Below are 20,571 nucleotides of genomic sequence, written 5' to 3'. Positions count from 1 at the left end.
CTAACAAAATGGGCACACAAATAACCACTCACCTTTCCTGCCACACAAATTTACTCACTCCGCTCAACAGTAGTTCAGGTGACCAAGGGTTCCAGTCTCAGGACGTCTGTGCTCAAAGTCAGAATTAACACTCATGGATACAAGCACTGAGAAGAGTCGGCTGGACCTTCTAAACATGCCCTGAAGCAGCAACTTCCAGTCACCAGTGACGTCAAGCATCTGCGTGCGGCTGTCGAAATCCTGAAGCACTATCCCCAAATACCCCTGGCTCTTTCCCCGCCTCCTCCTCCTCGCCTCTCCCAACCTCAGTGGAGGACTGAGAGCCTCCCCTTTCCTCCCGCGTTCGGGGGACCGTGTCTGTGCCCGCCCAGGACGCCGATCCAGGACACCGCCCGCAACCCCGGCAGAGTCTTCCGGAGATTGGGACAACCCCACCGCGCCCGCTGCCCTGAGGCCGCGCAGTCGCAGCTGGAGGCTCCTGGGAGGGCGCCAAGCGGTCCCGCTCAGGGCTGCGGGCTAAGAGCTGGGCGGCTAGGCGGCGGCGCGGAAGGCGTGGACGCGGCTTTGCCACGCGGGGCTCAGGCTACGGGGCAGGGGCGCGGGCGGCTGCCTCGCCCCGGTGAACCGCTCTCCCGGGGTCGGGGAGCCGGGCGGAAGGCGTGGCACCGCCTGCAAAGCCGCGATAAGCGCTTGGGGGCCTGAACGCCTTGGTCCTAGGGAGAAGACTGTACTGGAGCACACTGGGACCAACCCAAAACTCCCGCCTCAGGGCCTTTTCCGAAACGGACTGAACCGATTCGCTCTGGAATCGGCGGGCGCTGCCCGGGCTGGCGGACTCCTCTGCAGACTTGGAGAGGTTTAGAGCAGCAGCTGCTGCCTACGCCCCTGAGCCTCTGGGATTGAACGATAAGGTTTTCCCCCCTCGCTTTTTAAGCCACCCGGAGGGTCATAGGTGGTGTCTGGTCCAAGAGCTTTGGAGAAATGGGAAGGTCGCGTCCCAAGGCCAAAACAATCAGGAGCCGAAGGGGCGGGGGAATTGGATGGAAGTAATACTACGAACGCTTTAAATAGTCTTCACACAGTTCTGATAAGTACTTCTCTACCTCCTTCCGGGGGCCCTGGAATCGCTGGCGAGTGTGAAAGTTCGAGAAAATGGCCAGGAAGTCCCAACTTCTATCCCCGGAGTCTAGTAATTGCATGGAGATGTGTTTCTGGCCCTTACATTTGTAGACATACATAAATAAATAAATCATAATGTCATTTGCTAAGTCAACTCTGGGGATTATTCTTACTTAATTCTTCACCCAAGTTAGGAAGCTTTAGCCAAGAGGCCTGGATAACAAAATTGATGATGTGACGGTGTAATGTTTTAGAATGTTGACGTTATATGCTTTTAACGAGCTTTAAAGCATATATCCATGATGCGACCAAACATTTGGCTGAAATTATTCTTCTGGAATCATTCTGTCGATTTAAAGTCTCCCGAGGAGGCGTTCTCACGGTGCGGTGTGGCGAGCGCCCCCTGGAGCGCGGGGACCCTGCGGGGGAAGGGGCCCGGGCGGCCGCGATGCCGAGAGGGTGCGGGTGGGGTGGGTGTTGCGGGGTGAGCCAACGCAGCGGCGACGGTGACCCCAGCAGAGCGTGCGCCTCGCGAACCCTGGAACCCAAGTGTTGGAGAAGGAGCCGCAGAACGTCAGTCAGACTGGTCGTAGGAGTCTGGCTGCTTCCTCGAGCTCCAGCTCAAAACCTACAGGGCCTCCTGTCCTTTTCCTTAATGGCCTTCCAGGACCCCGCGAAGCCAAGAATGTATTTTGTTGGAGGAATGGTTTTAATTATGGCCAGTGTTGGCTTCGTGCGGAGCTCCCCGGGATTTATGGAGGTTGGGGTGAGTGGCCTGGCCTCACGGTGGGAGGATTGAGCCTCCTACAAGATCTAATTTCCAAGTTCTTGTTTCTGGACTTTCTCTGTTAGACATCCCCTGAAGAACCTCATATGCGAGAAGCTGGGGTCTTCTATTCAGAGATGTGCAAAAGGATAGAATAGGGATGGTTGAATATCTCAGAAAAGAAGACATGGAGGGCTGGAGCTATAGCTCAGTTGGTATAGTGTTGCCTCGCATGCACACAGCCCTGGGTTCAATCCCCTGCACCACAAAAAGAAAGAAAGAAAGAAAGAAGAAGAGGGCTTCATTGCACACTTCCATAATCCCAGTGACTTGAGAGGCTAGCACCCAGGATCAAATTCAGACTCGGCAATATGGGGAGACCTGGTCTCAAAAAATAAAGAGCTAGGGATGTAGCTTAAGTAGTAAAGTGCCCTGGGGTTTAATCCCCGGTACCAAGAAGGAAAAATAAGAGTGAAAAAAAGGAAAAAAAAAAAAAAAAACATGAAGTTGAGAAAAAGCACATTTTCAAAAATAGGATAATTAAATATAACATTCTGGAATTATGTAAACAAAACAAACTGGGAGCTGGGGTTGTAGCTCAGTGGTAGAGCACTTGGACCTTGGGTACAATTACCAGCACCATAAATTAATGAATAAAAAATTAAAAAACATGTACACCCACACCTCACAGTATAAGTCACAATAGCCAATATGGAATCAGCCTAGGTGTACATCAACAGATGAATGGATAAAGAAACTATGCACCATATACAAAGATGTTGTGTCCGCCAAAAAACTTAAAAAAATATATAAATAAATATTAAAAATTCTCTCTCTCTCTCTCTCTCTCTCTCTCTCTCTAAAAAAAAAGAAAGAAACTATAGTATATATGTATATATGAACAATGAAGTTTTGTTCTCCCATAAAGAAAGAATGAAATTGTGCCATTTGCAGGAAAATGAACGGATCCGGAGAGCATCACTTTAAGCCAAATAAACCAGATTCAGAAAGATAAGTGCCATGTTTTTCTTTTTCTCATATGTGGAAGCTAAAGGAGGGGAAAAGGGGGATGTAATGAAAATAGAAGGAAGGTCACTGGGGTAAAGGAAGGGAATAAGTAGGAGGGAGGAGGGGAAGGTGAAAGGAGGTATTGGAGAATGAAACTGATAAAATTATGTTATATGCGTGTATAAATATGCCACATTGTATAATTAATATGTGCCAATAAAATTTAATTTTAGTAATTTTTTCATATCAATAGGTCAGTTTATTTGCTAGCTAAAGTTGTATTATTTCCTAACATTACCCTAATACTTTATCAAGCTGATTTTGATGAATTCAGACTAAAACCAGTGTTTCATAAACACATTGCAGTGTAAAGAAATGAGTATTTTCAGTTATCAGTTAGCGTTTTATTTTAAACTGTTTTCCAATACCCTGATTTCACATTAAGTGTATTGGCATATTAAGTCACAGGGTTTTAGGGAGGAAACCACAAAGATCTTCCTCATCTTACAGATGAATTTCCCAGTCCAGAGGGATCGATTTGCACAAGACCATGATAAAATCATTCATAGCCTCCCAGACCAGGCCTTCTGCCTGCCACCATGTGACCTCTCTTCAATGTTATCTGAAAAATGTAACTGCCCCATGTTTACAAAGTCCAGTACTGGAATGCCTATTGAAGGCCTGGCATCAGTTGGTAGGACCTATTGCATTTCTTAGTGTTCTCCAATGGTGAATTTCCAAGGGTCAATTTTTCCTTGGCAAGTTCAGTTTTCAAACAAGGCTTATCACAGATCTGGGAGGCAGTTGGGTTAACATTGATATTGAGTCCAAGTATATTTATCTGCATACTGCTCCAAGTTAAAGAAAATGAAATAATGGAAGAGAGGCTATATGTCAAGTGATTTCCCCATAGTTATGCTCAGGACTATCTGGGACCCCTGATGAATTTGGTACGTTGTCCATACTAGTTCAAGCAGTGAGAAGTAAGTTAAGGAATGAAAACAGAGAAAACAACTCCTCCCAAAGTTTTAGCTATTAGAGAAATATGAGAGAAAAAAATAGAGATGCAAGCTATCTTGGGGTTCAAAGAAAATATTTATTTGGTTTGAATTAAACCAGAACATACGTGCATGCAAAGAGGACAAGCTATTCAAAAGTAAGAGAAGACAGACTCAGGTCCCTTAGTGTCATTTGGATTTGGAATGTGGCCCATGTGTTAAAAGCCCTAGTTCTCAGCTTGACACTCAGGAGATGGTGGAACCTCTAAAAGGTGGGGCCCTCAACCTGTGGATTCTGAATTGTAGTGTCTCCAATAGATAGTGTCAGAACTGAATTAGATTAGAGGATGCCCAGCTGATGTCTGATTGCTTGCTTGATGATGGAAAGAAACCCTCACACCTTCTGATAGTCACAGAAGTCTGTGTCAATTGTGCTGTAAGAGTAGATGAAAAATACGGTTTAAATGCAGAGGTGTGAATGGTAATATAGTGGATTAGCAAAAATAATACTGGAATTAACCTGTTTGTTTTCTGTAGTTGCCACAACAGAATACAAACTTTGAGCTAAAACAACACAAATTTATTATTTAACTTACCAGTAGTCAGAAGTCTGATCTGGATCTATCTACTGGGCTACAATAATAATGTCAACATATCTGTTTCTTTCTAGAACATTTTTAAGCTTGTCAAAGTCAGCTGCATTCCTTGGCTCATGAATTCATTTCTCCATCTTCAAAGCCAGCAACACAGCATCTTTGATCATATTTCTGTCATTACATATTTCTCTGATTCTTTTTCTGCTCCCTCCTTTAGTTCTAATGACCCTTTTTAAAGTTATCTACTTAGCAGCTTTAATTGTACCTGTAATTTTAATTGCATGTAGCCTAACATTTTCACCTTCTAGGGATTAAAACAAGGATATCTTTGGGAGGACTTTAGTCTGTCTACCACAGGCCTTAAAGTGGAAGAGGATGCAAATGTGAGGACCCCTTGAGAATTATTGAGTTTGTAGGAAGATTTCAAACTGAGTACTCCTGAGACACAGCTGAGGCTGAAAGAAGCCATTTGGGGGCTTCACCTATCTGACAGGTAGACAGGGAGCATGTGAAGGGGTTACATGGAGCCTGGAGAAACTGAGGCAGGAGAATGAAGTCACTGAGTAAGATTTTGGTATTTAACACTGGAATTCCAAGTTTTGATGAGTTCACATTATTTGAACATGAGAGTGAGGAGTAGGAAGTGGAAGGCAGGTATATTTGTTTTCTACTGCCAAATATTAGATTACCACTAACTTGGTATCTTAAAGCAACACCTACTATCTCCCAGACCTGGAGGTCAGGAGTTTAAGCTAGATTATGCTCTGCTCAGGCTACATTAGTTAAAATCAAAGTGTCAGCCAGGTGGACTCTTAACTGGAAGCTCTTATCTGAATAATCTGCTTCCAAGAAGAGTCAAGGTGTTGTTTCCTTCACATTGCCTATATTTCTTTACATGTGACCTCTTCATCTTCAGACGGGTCAAGTCCTCAAACTCTGGATCTCTTTGACTTTTCCTTCTGCTTTTTAAAGGGCATATGTGATTAAATCAGGCCTCTTTTAACAATCTCACCATCTTAGAGCCAACCAATTTGGGACTTTAACTACAACTATAAAATCCCTCAAATCAAGTCAGGCACATGAGTACATGCCTGTAGTGTCAGCTGTTTAGGAGTCCAAGATAAGATGATCATTTAAGACCAGAAGTTTGAGGCCAGCTTATGCACCATAGCAAGACTCCATTGCTAAGGGAAAAAAAGAAAAAGAAATCCCTTAGATCAGCCCCTACATTGGTGTTTGGTGAAATCACTAGAGTATAAACTGGAATCTTAGGGGGTAGGGGAAAGAGTAACTCTAAAATTCTGACTACCCTGTGGGTGAGGTTGAGAAGATCAAGGAACACACAAGGTAGGGTGATGGATTGAGCCTCAAACATAGAAGTTGTCAAGATAGATATGATCTCAGAGAGAAGAGAAATGCCAAAAACCAGGTGTCAAAGTTTTTTTTTTTTTTAAGCAGATCTAGAAAGTGAACAGAAAGCAATGTATGATTAACACAGAGAGGAATGGGAGGGTGTATGTGGTGGGGGTTGTGGAAGAGCTTTGATGCTAGAACCACACCACACGGGGTCATTCAAAATGCACTGCAGATGAACTCAATTATGAAATAATTCATTTGGTTATAAAGTCCACAGGTGGTAAAGTCCAATAAAATGGAGTATAGTGGAGTATCTCATCAGAAGTCAATAATTAACCTGGGAGTCAGATAGTATAGTAGGAGATATACCATTTTTGTCCCTTCATAATAAACTGAAAGGTTAAAAATTGAGAGTTCAATGTCTATAAATGCCTTTTCTTTAGGTAAACTTTTTATTGAAGTATAGCATGCATATATAAATATTAAAAAAAAAAAAAAGGACAGGCCTGAGTGTGTGGCTGAGTGGTAGAACATGTGCTTAGCATGAACCATGCTCAGGGTTCAATACCCAGCACTAAAAGAAAAAACAAAAAAAAAGCACAGAAAATTTAAGCAATTGGCTTGATGTATATTTACAAAGCAAACTCACATGGCATTCAGATTTTTTCAAAGCATAAAAACAATATTCCAGAAGTTGCTCTCACGCTCTGTCCTAGTCGTTAACCCTTCCGAAGGTTATCCGAATTCTGATTTCTTTCACCATGCATAAGTTTTGCCTGTTTTAAAGCTGAATATAAATGAAGTTGTTACTCTTTTGAGCCTGGATCTTTTTGTTCAATATATATGAGATTCATTCATTTATTTTTCATGTAGTAAAAACATTTGCTTTAACCTCTGTGTAGGATTCCATAGTATGAAAACACTGCCATTTACCTACCTATTGTTGATGAGTTCTTGGATTGTTTCCAGTTTCGCCATATCCCCCTAAATTGTTTGATTGAGAAAGAATTCTAATGATCAACTAACCTTCATCCATTAGAGTAGCATAAATGGGGGCCCAAAACCTGACATCATCCCCAACTCCTTGCCTGATTATCTTGAAAAAAAGCACAAAGAAAACAAAAAGAACAAGAAGATCAGGGTTGGAGAAGACAGTGAACAAATAAACCATTGTCCAATATATCTCCCTCCAGCAGATGTCCTGGAGTCACCCATTAAGCAACATTTTCCTGAGAACTCTCATACATTAGGTCGCATAATTGGCTAAGGAAGAGAAATAACACAGAGAAAAATGGAGACAGAGGTTTAAATGGACAAATCACAACGAAAATGTTAAGACCAGTGTCACAAGGGCACCATGGAGGATATCAGTAGGTATTCTGGGTTTGAAGGTGTTGAATATTGGAGACTAAAGGAATCACCTGAGGTTCATCTGCAAAATAAAAATTCCTGGATGATTAGGGATGATATTTGACATTTGACACATACCTAATGGTAATGGTTACAAAATATTGTGGATGTGTGTGTGTGTGTGTGTGTGTATACATATATATATATATATATATATATATATATATATATATATGCACACAGGTTTTTTGTAAATAACATTTTGAGTGGTGGGTAGCAGGGATTGAACTCAGGGGCACTTGGCCACTGAACAACATCTGCAGCCCTATTTTGTATTTTATTTAGACAGGGTCTCACTGAGTTTCTTAGCACCTCACTGTTGCTGAGGCTGGCTTTGAACTCTGGATCCTCCTGCCTCAGCTTCCCGAGTCACTGGGATTACAGGCGTGTGACACTGTGCCCAGTTTGTAAATAACTTTTGTTAATTTTTTTAAGGTTTCAAATGTGAGCTTATGTTTCCGTTGTTCTTCATGAATTAGTAGTACCCATTCTTACCTGCTAGCATAATTATCATGTAGTAAAAACTGACAAGGTCTTTCCTGATCACTGGAGCATGACATTATTTTCAACTCCCAAACACTCAGCCACTTATCATTTTGCCTTATGTGGTATTATTGTGAACCTGTGGCAAGCATGTTGTAGATGCTTTACAATATTTGGTGAATAAACAAATGGGGGAGAAATTGGTCTTTCCTTCAAACTAGAATAGGTGTTAGAAGAAAAAGAAAGATAAAAAAAATGCTAGATTACAACAAGGTGATTAAATAGGTTCTGTTTCAGAAAATGCATATAGCATTTGGTTGTGGACCCTACCCCTGAAGGAGCATCTCAAAGGTTGTATTCTTTGCAATATATTAGTGGAAATATGAGAGAAAATTGTGAAGGTCTTAAGAGTGAGGAACCACTGGACGTTTCTTATAGTGTAGAAAGTTGACATTGTAAAGCAGTTTTTCATAAAGGTAAATCTGTTCATGTATATTATGGATAGGGCATGTGGGGAGGCAGATATCAGTCTGGAAATGAAAATCATAAAGAGCAATACTGGAAAAAATGAGGAATAACACATGAAAGAAAAATTGCAAAGGAAGAATTTACTATACCTAATGACCAACCAAATGTTACAAATTAGAGACAAAGAAGCTAATTAGAGCTGATTTCAGAAAACCATTCGGTGTCATAAGTGAAAATTAAGAAGGAAAAAAGCATGTCTTACACTGCAGAGTATTTCCTATATATTACCTAGCTCAGTGTCTTGAACACAAGAGACCTTTGAAAAATATTTGACTAAATAATAACAGGGACTTCAACTTGTATCGTTCAGGAGCGTAAACCCCCTCACCTGGCCATGCTTCCCTGAATTTGCCATGTCATAACAATGGAGGAGAGTCTTATGATAGACCTGACTACTATAAACCTTTTACAATGTGTAGAGATGAGTGTTGGGGCAAATAAAATTAAAAGTGTAATGAGTTTTAAATGACACTCATGACTCACTCATTATACAATGTCTTAGAATTTTTTCATTTCTAATTGTCATGCTTAATTTTTAATTTTATAATAGATGATATCAGCAAAACTAAAGTTTATATTCTCACCCAGAACTACACTTGAGTCTTCCCTATATTATCACTAATATTAGACCTAGTTTCATCTCATCTCTGACATTTTTGGTATTAGAAATTGGGTACCTCCATTTCTTACCTCAGATAAGATGATCATACCTGTGTCACAGGGTTGAAAAAAGCTAAAACAATGCATTTGCAGAAAACATAGATATCTCAGGCTTCACCCATTACCAAGAATAACAGCTGAAGTTTGTTGAGTACCTGTTACTTGCCAGGCAGTGTTTAAAAATCTTTAGGTTTTGTGTTGGTTTCTTTTTCTCTTTAGACTTTATTTAGCATTCACAAAAATGTCTTTAGGTAGTCTTGTATCTTTCAAGCAAATCGGCAATATTTGTACTACACCTAAACAACCAGATAAAGTTTTTTGGCCATGGTCGGAATTGAACCCACACCTTGCTTAGGCAAGTGCTTTACCAATAAGCTATACCCTAAGTCTGATAACTTCTTCAAATATCCAGTCACTGTCCAAATTTTCCTGACTGTCTCATAATTTTTAACATTTTTAGAATTTTCAACTTAAAAGTACAAGTAATAAAAAATGTACAAAAGAAGTTCTAAACCTTGCAGTGGTTTCAGCTAGGAGTAGTACATGCTCCACACAGTGGAGGTTTGGAAATGTCTAGTAGCATTTTGTTCATAATGCTTGTGATTGCTGTTGGTATTTAGTTGTCAAAGGCAAGTGATGAAAATCATTCTATAAAATAAGCAACATGTGAAGGCCAAGAAGTCATTGCCACATTCAATGTCAGGATGATATTCTCTTATGCTTCCTTCTAAGAGATTTTTGGGCTAACACTTATGTTTGGGTCTTTGATCCATTTTGAGGGTTTTTGTTGTTGTTGTTGTTGTTTTACTTAATATAGTATAAGGTAAGGGTCCAAATTTCTTCTTTTGCTGCAATCATTCGATTTTCCCAGCACTATTAGTTGAAAAGACTATCTTTTCTCCATTGAACAATTTTGCTCCCTTTGTTGAAAATCAATATGACACAAGATTTCTTTCTGTGAGCTAATTCTATTTCATTCATCTAAAAGTCTGTCTTTATGCCAGTGCTACACTGTTTTGATTATGGTAGTTTGCAATAAATTTTGAAATTAAAAGGTGTGAGACCTTCAATTTTATTCTTTTTCAAAGGAATAGGTGACTTTTTGTATTTTTGCCAAAAATAAATAAGAAACCCCACAACATTGGGATTTTTATAGGGATTGCATTGAATTTGTAGAATTTTTGAACAGTATTGTCATCATAATAATATTAAATCTTTCAATCTATGAACATAGGATGTCTTCCCATCTCTTTATGACTTCATTTTTTTTCAGTAGTACTTTGTAGTTTTCAGTGTTCGAAATTTTCACCTCAATGGTTAAATTTATTTCTAAGTATATTATTCTTTTTGATACTATTGTAAATAGAATTTTCTTGTTTTCTTAATTTCCTTTTAAGATTCATTGTTCATTGCTAGAATATAGAAATGCAACTGATTTTTGTGTTGGTATTACATCTTACTACTTTACTGAATTCTTTTATTAGTTCTAACAGTTGAAGATTTTCTATATATAAGACCACAACATTTGTGGAGAGATAAATTTTGCTTCTTCCTTTCTAATTTGAATGGTCTTTCTTTTTCTTTCATTTTTTTCTTGTCTGATTTCTTTGGCTAGAATATTTTATTTTGTTTTACTTTTTTTTTTTTTAATCTTATTATTTGTACAGGGATTGAACCCAGGGGTACTTCACCACTGATCTGCATCCCCAACCTTTTTTGTTTCTATTTTGACAGGGACTCATTAAGTTGCTTAGCCCATTGCTAAATTATGGAGGCTGGCCTTAAACTTGTGATGCTTCTGCCTGAGGGTCCCATGTCACTGGGATTACAGACATGAGCCACCACACCCGGCACTTTGGCTAGAACTTCTAATGCCATGTTGAATGACAAGTGGCAAAGGCTGGCATCTTTGTTTCATTCCTGATCTCAGGATAAAGCTTTCAGTCTTTCACCATTGAGTATGATGTTAGTTGTGGGTTTTTCATATATGGTCTCCATCAGGCAGAGGCAGTTTCCTTCAATTTCCAGTCTATTTTGCTTTTCTTAAGCATCAGTTGGTGTATCACACTAATTAGTTTTTGTATGTTGAAACATTCTCACGTTCCACAGTTAAATTCCACTTAGTCATGGGGTATAATCTTTTCAATATGTTGCTGAATTTAGTTTGCTAGCATTTTGTTGAGGGTTTTTGCATCAATATTTAAAATGATAATGGTCTGCTCTATCGTTTTCTTTCTCATAGTCTCTTGGTCTGTCTTTGGTATCAAGGTAATGCTGACATTATAAAAGGAGTTATGAAATATGCCCTCCTCTTCAATTTTTGGAACAGTTTGAGAAAGATTGTCATTAGTTCTTTAAATATTTGGTTGAATTTGCCAGGTGCAATGGTGCATGCCTGTGCTTCCAGCAAATGGGAAGACTGAGGCAAGAGGATTGCAAGTTCAAGGCCAGCCTCAGCAATTTGGCAAGACTCTCTCAAAAATTAAAAGGGATGGAGATGTAACTCAGTGATAAAAGCAACCTAGGTTCAATCCCCAGTTCCAAGTGGGGGGGAGTAGAATTCACCTCTGGAGCCTTTTAGTACTTTGTTGTTTCTTTGTTTGTTTTAATAGGCTTATGATTCAGTAATCATTCAATCTCTTTACTGGTTATATGTTTATTGAGATTTTCTGTTTCTTCATGAGTCAGTTTTAGTAGATTGTGTGTTTCTACCAATTTGTTCATTTTATCTAGATTATCTAAATGGTTGATAAGCACTTGTTCATAGTCTTTGATAATCTTTATTTCTATAACATTGGTAGTAGTGTTCCCACTTTCATTTCTGATTTTAGTAATTTCAGTATTCTCCCATTTTCATTAGTCAACTTAGGTATAGTTTTGTCAATTTCATTCATTTTCTCAAAGAAACAAGTTTTAGTTTCATGGGTATTATTATTGTACTTTAAGTATACTAACTTATAATATGTTAGTTTTTGGTCCTCAATTTTATAATTGCCTACTTGTTTCCCTTATGAGAGTATGAACTACTTTTTGAGCCCAGTGTCTAGCCTTGTAATACGTGCTCAATAAATTATTTTTTCTTTTCTTTCTTTTTTTTTTCTGTTGTAGTTTTGTTTTTTTTTTTGTTTTGAGATGTTAAAAACCAAACCCAGGGCCTCACACATGCTAGACAAGTGCTCTACCTCTGAGCTTGTTAGATAAATGCATGCACAAGTTTAGTTTAAAGGGATATGTAAAATGCACATGAATCATAATTGTATGAAAAGGAGACAAGCAATGTCCTAGGGTGAATGTTCAAAGTCAGTCTTTGTCCACTGAACACAATACAATTCCTCAAGCATCATGAGCTTTTGTTTGTTGTTTCTTTTTAAAACAATAAACTGTCTTTGCAGTGAATTTCTATTTTTAAAGCCTTATTTCTAGGGGTCAACGTTCTTTCTTCTCTTGCATGCCTAATTCTCTTTTTCATAAGCTAGCAAGTAAATGCCTATTATTATCACAAAATGATGATTTTTCTCAGCTAATACACCTGTACTAGGTGAATTCATCTGTCCTAATATTTCTCTTTAGCCTCAAAACCAAGCTGTGCCTCCAGTCCTCCTTGCATATAGTTAAATAATCTGTTTGCTGATGACTTGATCCTATCTTTAGAAGACCCAAAACTCCAGCAGAAAACTTTAAGATCTGATAAACAAAGTTAGTAGAGTAGCAGTATACAAGATCAAAATATTTAAATCAATTGCTTTCCTCTACTACAATAATGAATCTGCTAAAAAAAAAAAAAAGGAGGAGGAGGAGGAGGAGGAGGAAAGAAAGAAAGAAAAACTATCCCATTCACAATGACCTCAAAAAACAAAAGTATTTAGGAATAAATCTAACCAAGGAAGTGAAAGACCTCTATAATAAAAACTATAGACTGAATAAAGAAACTGAAGAAGACCTTTGTAGAGGGAAAGACCTCCCATGTTCACGGAGAGGCAGAATTAATATTGTTGAAATGGCCATACGACCAAACACATTATATAGTTTCAATGCAGTCCCCATCAAAATACCAAGGACATTCTACACAGAACTGGGGTGGGGGTAGGGGGAAGTCCTAAAATTCATTTAGAATAAGAGACCCTGAATAGCCAAAGCAATCCTGAGCAAGAAGAGTGAGGCTGGAGGCATCACAATATGGAACCTCAAATTATACAACACAGCTATAATAACAAAAACAGCATGGTAATGATACCAAAACAGACATGAAGATCAATGGAATAGACTAGAAGACACAGAAATTAACACAAATAGATACAGTCATCTGATACTTGGCACAAAGGTGCCAAGCATATGTGTCCAAGAAAAGATAATTTTAAACAAATGGTGCAGAGAAAACTGAAAATCCATATGTAGAAGAATAAAAGTTGATCCCTTTCTTTCACCACGCACAAAAGTCAACTCAAAGTGCATCAAAGACCTAAAAATCTGACCAGAAACTCTGCAACTGATAGAAGAAAATGTGGGTTCAACATTGGCACAGGCATCAACTTTCTTGACAAGTCTCCTAAAGCACAAGAAATAAAACCAAGAGTCAATAGGTGGGATGGTATCAAATTTAAAAGTTTCTGCACAGCAAAGGAAACAAGACCATGAAAAAAAAAATCACACAGAATGAGAGAAAATCTTTGACACCAGCTCCTCAGATAAAATAATATCTATAATATATAAAGAACTCAAAAAGCTTAATACCAAATTTTTTTTAAAAAATGAATAAATGGTAAAAAGAACTAAAGAGACCTCAAAAGATGAAACACAAATAGCCAATGAATATATGAAAAAAATCTTCAATATCTCTAGCAATCAGATAAGTATAAATCAAAACTATGCTAAGATTTTATCTCCCTCCAGTCAGACTGGCAATTATTAAGAACACAAATAATAATAAATGTTGGCAAGGATGTTGGTGGAAGACACAATCATACACTTTTGGTAGGACTGCAAATTAGTATAACCATTCTGGAAAGCATTTTGGAGATTCCTCAAAAAACTAGGAATGGAACTGCCATATGACCAGTTAGCCCTATCCTTGGTATATATACAAAAGAACTAAAAGTAGTATACTGTAAGGACACAACTAGAATTAGTATATTATAAGGACACAGCCAAATCAATGTTTACAACGGCTCAATTCACAACAACCAAGGTATGGAACCAACCTAGATGCCTGTCAATTGGTGAATGGATAAAGAAAATGTGGTGTAAATATACAATGGAGTTTTACTTATCACAAAGAAGAATGAAATTCTGGTATCTGCTCACTAATGAGTGGAAATGGAGAACACCATGCTAAGTGAAATAAGCAGGACTCAGAAAGTAAAGTTTTGAATGTTTTCTCTCATATGCAGAAGCTAGACCAAAATAAGGAGGGAAGGAGGAGAATCACAAGAAAATAGAAGAGGGATCAGTACAGTAGAGATTTTTTTTCTCAATACTATACAACGAAAATAAATGCAGAAATAAGTTTATTTTAGAGAACTACTACAGCTATAATCCATAAATTATTTTGATAACATCTTGTTTTCATTGACTAACTTTCTAATGAGTAAACGTTATAAATTTTAGCATATAAAGTACTTATGTCAATAGATACATACTTTGTATATCTAAAGGGTTGTGCCATTATTTTTAATTTTTAAAAAGTCTTTGTTAAAATTTTAAAAAAAAAAATTCTGAATTCTCCTGACAGATGGATGGCATGAAAAGAACAAGCTGAACATTTTTATTAGTACACTGATTACAAACAACTTCAGTTGAAGATAATACCTGACTAGTATACTTTAAGTCTGCCATGAAGGTCCTAAGTGGGATTTTACTTCATATGACAAAGGTTTAATTACAAAATCATTATTTAGAAAATCACATGTTCTATTTTCTTCTGTCATCTGACACTTCACAGAAACAGAGTGCTCCTGGCCTCTTCCTCTTTTCTCTTGTCTGGAATTTAGACATGAAGATTAGAAATCCTGTTGCTTTCTTGGATTATGAAGTGATTTTGAGAATGGAAGCCACACATGGCAAAACAACAAAAGGAGTGTGGTTCTTATAACTAAGGAAGAGCTATGTAGTCATCCCTCAGTGTCCATGGAGGATGGGATCTGGGTCACCCAAGGACACCAGAATCCATGAATGCTGAAGTCCCTTATTTAAATGGTGTAGTATTTGCATATAACCTTTGTACATCCTCATACTTTACATAAGCTCTAGATTACTTATAATACCTAGAACAATGTAAGTGCTATGTAAACACCTGTTATGCTGTACTGTTTAGAAAATAACGACAAGGGAAAATGTTTGAAAATGTTCAGAACAGACTTTCTCTTTTGAATATATTTGATGGGCAGTTCATTGAATCCAGGAATGGAGAACCTGCATATATGGAAAGTCAACAACTGTATCATCTGTGGAATGACTATGTTTGGATTTTTTTTAACATGAGAGGTAAATGAAAGTCCATATTATTATTATTGTTACTATATTTTTGGACTGCTGATTGAATCCAGACATTTTACTACTTAACTACAACTCCAGTCCTTTTTTATTTTTTATTTTCAGACAGGGTTTCAACAAAATGTTGAGGCTAGCCTCAAATTTGTAATCCTCCTGCCTCAGTCTTCCAAGTCTCTGGGATTGCAGACATGAACCACTGTGCCCAGCTTAAGGTCTGTATTATTTATTGTCATGTAAACAATCCTACGAGTAATTCAGATAGAGGGACATTTAGACAAAAAGTTCCTGAGATAGCAAGTGCTTGGCATCTTGAAGGCCAAGCAAGGCAAGTGTAATTTGGGTACAAGTAATAGGAAGGAGAATGATCAGAGACAGGGTGAAGGTTAATAGGAAATCAAACAGTATAGGGCCTGGTGACTCATAGGAACTTTGAGTTTTATTCATTTATTATTTTATTACAGCATGAGTTATACATGGTAGTTGGGTTCATTCTGACAAAATAATACGTGCACAGAATTTGAGTTACTACATTTCAGTCCACCTTCCGCACCTTCCACTTCCTTCCTACCTCCCTCTATTCTTCTTCTGCTCTACCGATCTTCCTTTTGCTCATTTATTTCTTTATCACTGGTGCTTTGTACATATGTATAAAGGGGGAATTCACTGTGGTATATTTATCTATGCTCATAGTGCCATTTTGTTAAATTCATTCTAGATTTGCTCCCCTTTCCTGGCTCTCCTCCCTACCTCTCAATCTCCTTCCCCTACTCCACTCATCTCCCCTACATCTTTATGCTATCCAGTGCCCCCTGCCTTTGTGTCTTTACTTTGCTCTAGCTTCTGCATATAAGAGAAAATATTCAAACCTTGATAGAGAGTCTGACTTGTTTCATTTAGTATGATGTTCTCTATTTAAACTCACTGACCAGAAAGTACAATAATTACATTCTACTTTATGACTGAATGGATGTACATACATACCACATTTCCTTTATCCATTCTTCTCTCTCTCTCTCTCTCTCTCTCTCTTTAATTTTTTTTAGTTGTCAATGGACATTTATTTTGTTTATTTATATGCGGGGCTTAGAATTGAACCTAGTGCCTCACACATGCTCGGCAAGTGCTCTACCACTGAGCCACAACCCCAGCCCTCCATTCACCTCTTAACAGGCATCTAAGCTGTTTCCATAGCTTGGCTCTTGTAAACTGTGCCGCTATAAACATTGAGGTGGCTGTATTGCTGTGGTATACCAATTTTAGATCTTTTAGGAAAATGCCAAGGAGTGGGATAGCTGGATCATATGGTGGTTCCATCCCTAGTTTTTTTTTTTTAACTACTTTTTATACCTTTATTTTACATATTTTTTTATGTGGTGCTGAGGATAGAACCCAGCACCTCGCACATGCTAGGCAAATGCTCTACCGCTGAGCCAAAACCCCAGCCCTCCATCCCCAGTTTTTTGAGGAATCTCCACATTGCTTTCCAGAGTGATAGTACTAATTTTCAGTCCCATGAACAATGTTGTTGTCGATGAACAATAATTCTTTGCTCCTACATCCTTGCCAGCTTTTATTTTTATGTGCATTTTCCTGATTGCTAGAGATGTTGAACATTTTTTCATATATTTATTGGCCATTTGTGTTTCTTCTTTTAGAAAATGTCTGTTAATTCTTTTGTATATTTATTAATCAGATTTTTTTCTTGGTGCCAAGATTTTGAGTTTTTTATGTATTCTTTTTAAATTTATTTTTTAAATTTGTTCTGATTAGTTATACATGAAAGCAGAGTGCATTTTGACACATTGTGCACAAATGGAGCACAACTTCTCATTCCTCTGGTTGTGCATGGTGCAGAATCACACCAGTAGTGTATATAGGGTAATATTGTCAATCTAATTCCACTGTCCTTCCCATTCCACACCATCTCCCCTCTGCATAATCCAAAGTCCCTTCATTCTCTGTCCTCCCCACCACCGCATTATGGATCAAATTCCACTTATCAGAGAAATCATTTGGCCTTTGTAGTTGTTGTTGTTGTTATTGTTTTGGGGGTGGCTTTATTTCACTTAGCATGATACTCCCCAGCTCTATCTATTTACCTACAAATGCCATAATTTCATTCTTCTTTAAGTCTGAGTAATATTCCATTGTATGTATACCACATTTTGTTTGTTTGTTTGTTTGTTTTGGGGAGGTTTTTTTGGTGCTTAGGTTCTTGAGTTCTTTATATACCCTAGAGATTAGTGCTCGGTCTGATGTGTGAAGGGTAAAGATTTGTTCCCAAGATGTAGGCTCTCTATTCATCTCACAGATTGTTTCCTTTGCTGAGAAGAAACTTTTTAGTCTGAGTCCATCCCATTTATTGATTCTTGATTTTAATCTTGATTTTAATTCTTGCACTAAAGGAGTCTTATTAAGGAAGTTGGGGCCTAATCCCACATGATGAAGATTAGGGCCTACTTTTTCTTCTATTATACACAGAGTCTTTGTTATATTCCAAAGTCCTTAATCCATTATGAGTTGAGTTTTGTGCATGGTGAGAAATAGGGGTTTAATTTCATTTTGTTGCATATGGATTTCCAGTTTTCCCAGCACTATTTCTTGAAGAGGCTGTCTTTTCTTCAATGCATGTTCTTGGCACCTTTGTCTAATATAAGATAATTGTAGTTTTGTGGGCTAGTCTCTGTGTCCCCTATTTGGTACCATTGGTTGACCCGTCTGTTTTGGTGCCAATACCATGCTGTTTTTGTTACTATTGCTCTGTAGTATAGTTTAAGGTTTGGTATAGTGATGCCATCTGCTTCACTCTTCCTGCTAAGGCTTGCTTTAGCTATTCTGGGTCTCTTATTTTTCCAGATGAATTTCATGATTGCTTTTTCTATTTCTATGAGAAATGTTATTGGAATTTTAATCAAAATTGCATTAAATCTATATAGTGATTTTGGAAGTATGGTCATTTTGATAATATTCATTATGCCTATCCAAGAGCAAGGTAAATCTTTCCATTTTCTAAGGTCTTCTTTGATTTCTTTCTTTAGGGTTCTGTAATTTTCATTCTATATATCTTTCAACTCTTTCCCTAAGTTGATTCCCAAGGTTTTTGTTTTTGTTTTTGTTTTTTTGAGGCTATTGAAAATGGGGTGGTTTTCCTTGTTTCTTTTTCTGTGGATTTGTCACTGATATACAGAAATGCCTTTGATTTATGGGTGTTGGTTTTATATCCTGCTACTTTGCTGAATTCATTTACTAGTTCTAGAAGTTTTCTGGTGGAACTTTTACATTTACTTTCAGTGCTTGGTATATGTTGTTCCATGGTCTCCTGGCTTTGAGGTTCTGGATTGAAAAATTGAAAAATCTGCTGAGATATTCATTTATATTAAAATGAATATAAAATTATTTTGTATGCTAGGCATTTTCATTATAATGTTCCATGGTGTAGATCTGTTGTAATTTTGTACATTTGGTGTCCTGTAAGCCTCTCGTATTTGGTTTTCCAATTTGTTCTTCATGTTTGGGAAATTTTCTGATATTATCTCATTGAAGAGATTGTGCATTCCTTTGGTTTGAAACTCTGTGCCTTCCTCTATCCCAATGACTCTTAGATTTGATCTTTTGATGCTGTCCCATAATTGTTGGGTGTTCTGTTTATGGTTTCTAACTTTCTTCACCATGTGATCTATTTTATTTTCCAGATTGTATACTTTGTCTTCATTATCTGATGTTCTTTCTTCCAAGTGATCTAGTCTGTTGGTTATGCTTCTATTGAGTTTTTTATTTGATTTATTGTATCCTTCATTTCAAGGATTCCTGACTTTTTTTTTCAGGGTCTCTATCTCTCTCAAAGTAATCTTTTGTACCCATATTTGCTCTCTTATCTCACTGTCAGAGTGATCAATTTTTGCCTGCAATTGCTCATTTAGGTCATTCTTTAATTCACAGATCATTTTAATTATGAATCTTCTTCTTTTTTTTTAAAGAGAGAGAGTCTAGAGAGAGAGAGAGAATTTTTAATATTTATTTTTTAGTTTTCGGCGGACACAACATCTTTGTTTGTATGTGGTGCTGAGGATGGAACCCGGGCCGCATGCATGCCAGGTAAGCGTGCCACCACTTGAGCCACATCCCCAGCCCTAATTATGAATCTTCTGAACTCCTTCTCTGACATTTCATCAACATTGCTGTCCATGTGTCTTCCTTTCTTGCAGTGTGAATCAGAGATATTACAGTTTTCTCCCTATATTCTTATAGTGCCTGTTCAGGTTCTCTGTACCTCATCTTGATGTTGGGCTTTCAGACCCTGCTGGTGTCCCTCAATGAATGCTACTGCATCTTGGGTCTGGGTCCTGCATAAGTTGCAGTAGGTGGATCTGGGCCGATGGGCTTGGCCTCCCATGGTAATCTGCTCAGGATTATACTTTCTTAAGTGAAGAGGAAATAGGGTAGGAAAGCAAGAGAGAGCCTGAAATATACACATCAGAAAAGAGAAAATGTAGGAGATAGGTAGTAGACAACAGCCACAAAGAAGGAGAAGCAAAAAAAAAAAAAAAAAACCTGAAGGTAATTCAAAAATTAAAGAGGGGAAGAGGAAACAGGAAACCTTGGCTCTTAGGGAAGAGAGTGAAGAAGGAGCGATAAGAGGGACAAAAACTAGGGTATTAACAAGCAAATGTAAGATCAAAATAATTCAAACTCACATATAAGTTTATCCCACTAAGGGGGAAGGGCTACAAAATAAGTCAAACCAAGGCTACAAAATAAATGAATGAAGAAAAAAGCAATTCAAATGAATATAAAATTATATAAATATATATTTTTTCAAACCCATCCATACAGTGAGAACACACACACACACACACACACACACACACACTCAATCTCACAGAATGGAAAAAAGTGAAAAAATAGATAAAAAATGGTCAAATGAAATTTGAATTTTTTTAAAATTTAAATTTAAAAAGAAGAGTTAAAAAATGGTGGATATGGAAAAATTAAAATTCTTTTTCTTTCATTGTAGCATTTAAGCAAATATAAGTACATGAATCAAAACATCATACTGTACCCCATTGATTAGTGTACAATAATTATCAATAAAAACTTTAAAAGAAACATATCCACATAGAAATTATAATTAAATAGTGGGGAAAACCTGGAAATAACC

General features: G+C 37.6%; 1 protein-coding gene across 4 annotated transcripts in view; it reads right to left on the bottom strand.

Moving 5' to 3' along the window:
• The window catches only part of LOC124102531 (broad substrate specificity ATP-binding cassette transporter ABCG2), a 114,202-nt gene that overhangs the window by 46,709 nt on the left and 46,922 nt on the right, over positions 1–20,571 (bottom strand). Inside the window, exon 1 of one of the 4 annotated variants that reach the window (XM_046458921.2) lies at positions 59–410. The exons of 2 other annotated variants lie outside the window; for them this stretch is intronic. The gene's annotated coding sequence lies outside the window, so the exon portion shown is untranslated. Of the gene's footprint in view, positions 1–32; positions 411–20,571 lie in introns of those variants that run through there. One more of the 4 variants, XM_046458920.2, reaches the window with a different exon arrangement.

Source organism: Marmota monax, unplaced genomic scaffold (assembly GCF_021218885.2).
Source record: "Marmota monax isolate L192 unplaced genomic scaffold, Marmota_monax_Labrador192_F-V1.1 WCK01_AAM20220418_F8-fsc00002, whole genome shotgun sequence".
In the NCBI taxonomy this organism is placed as follows: Eukaryota; Metazoa; Chordata; class Mammalia; order Rodentia; family Sciuridae; genus Marmota; species Marmota monax.
The sequence above is the reverse complement of the archived record's forward strand: the minus strand, read 5'-3'. Positions and strand labels throughout refer to the sequence as shown.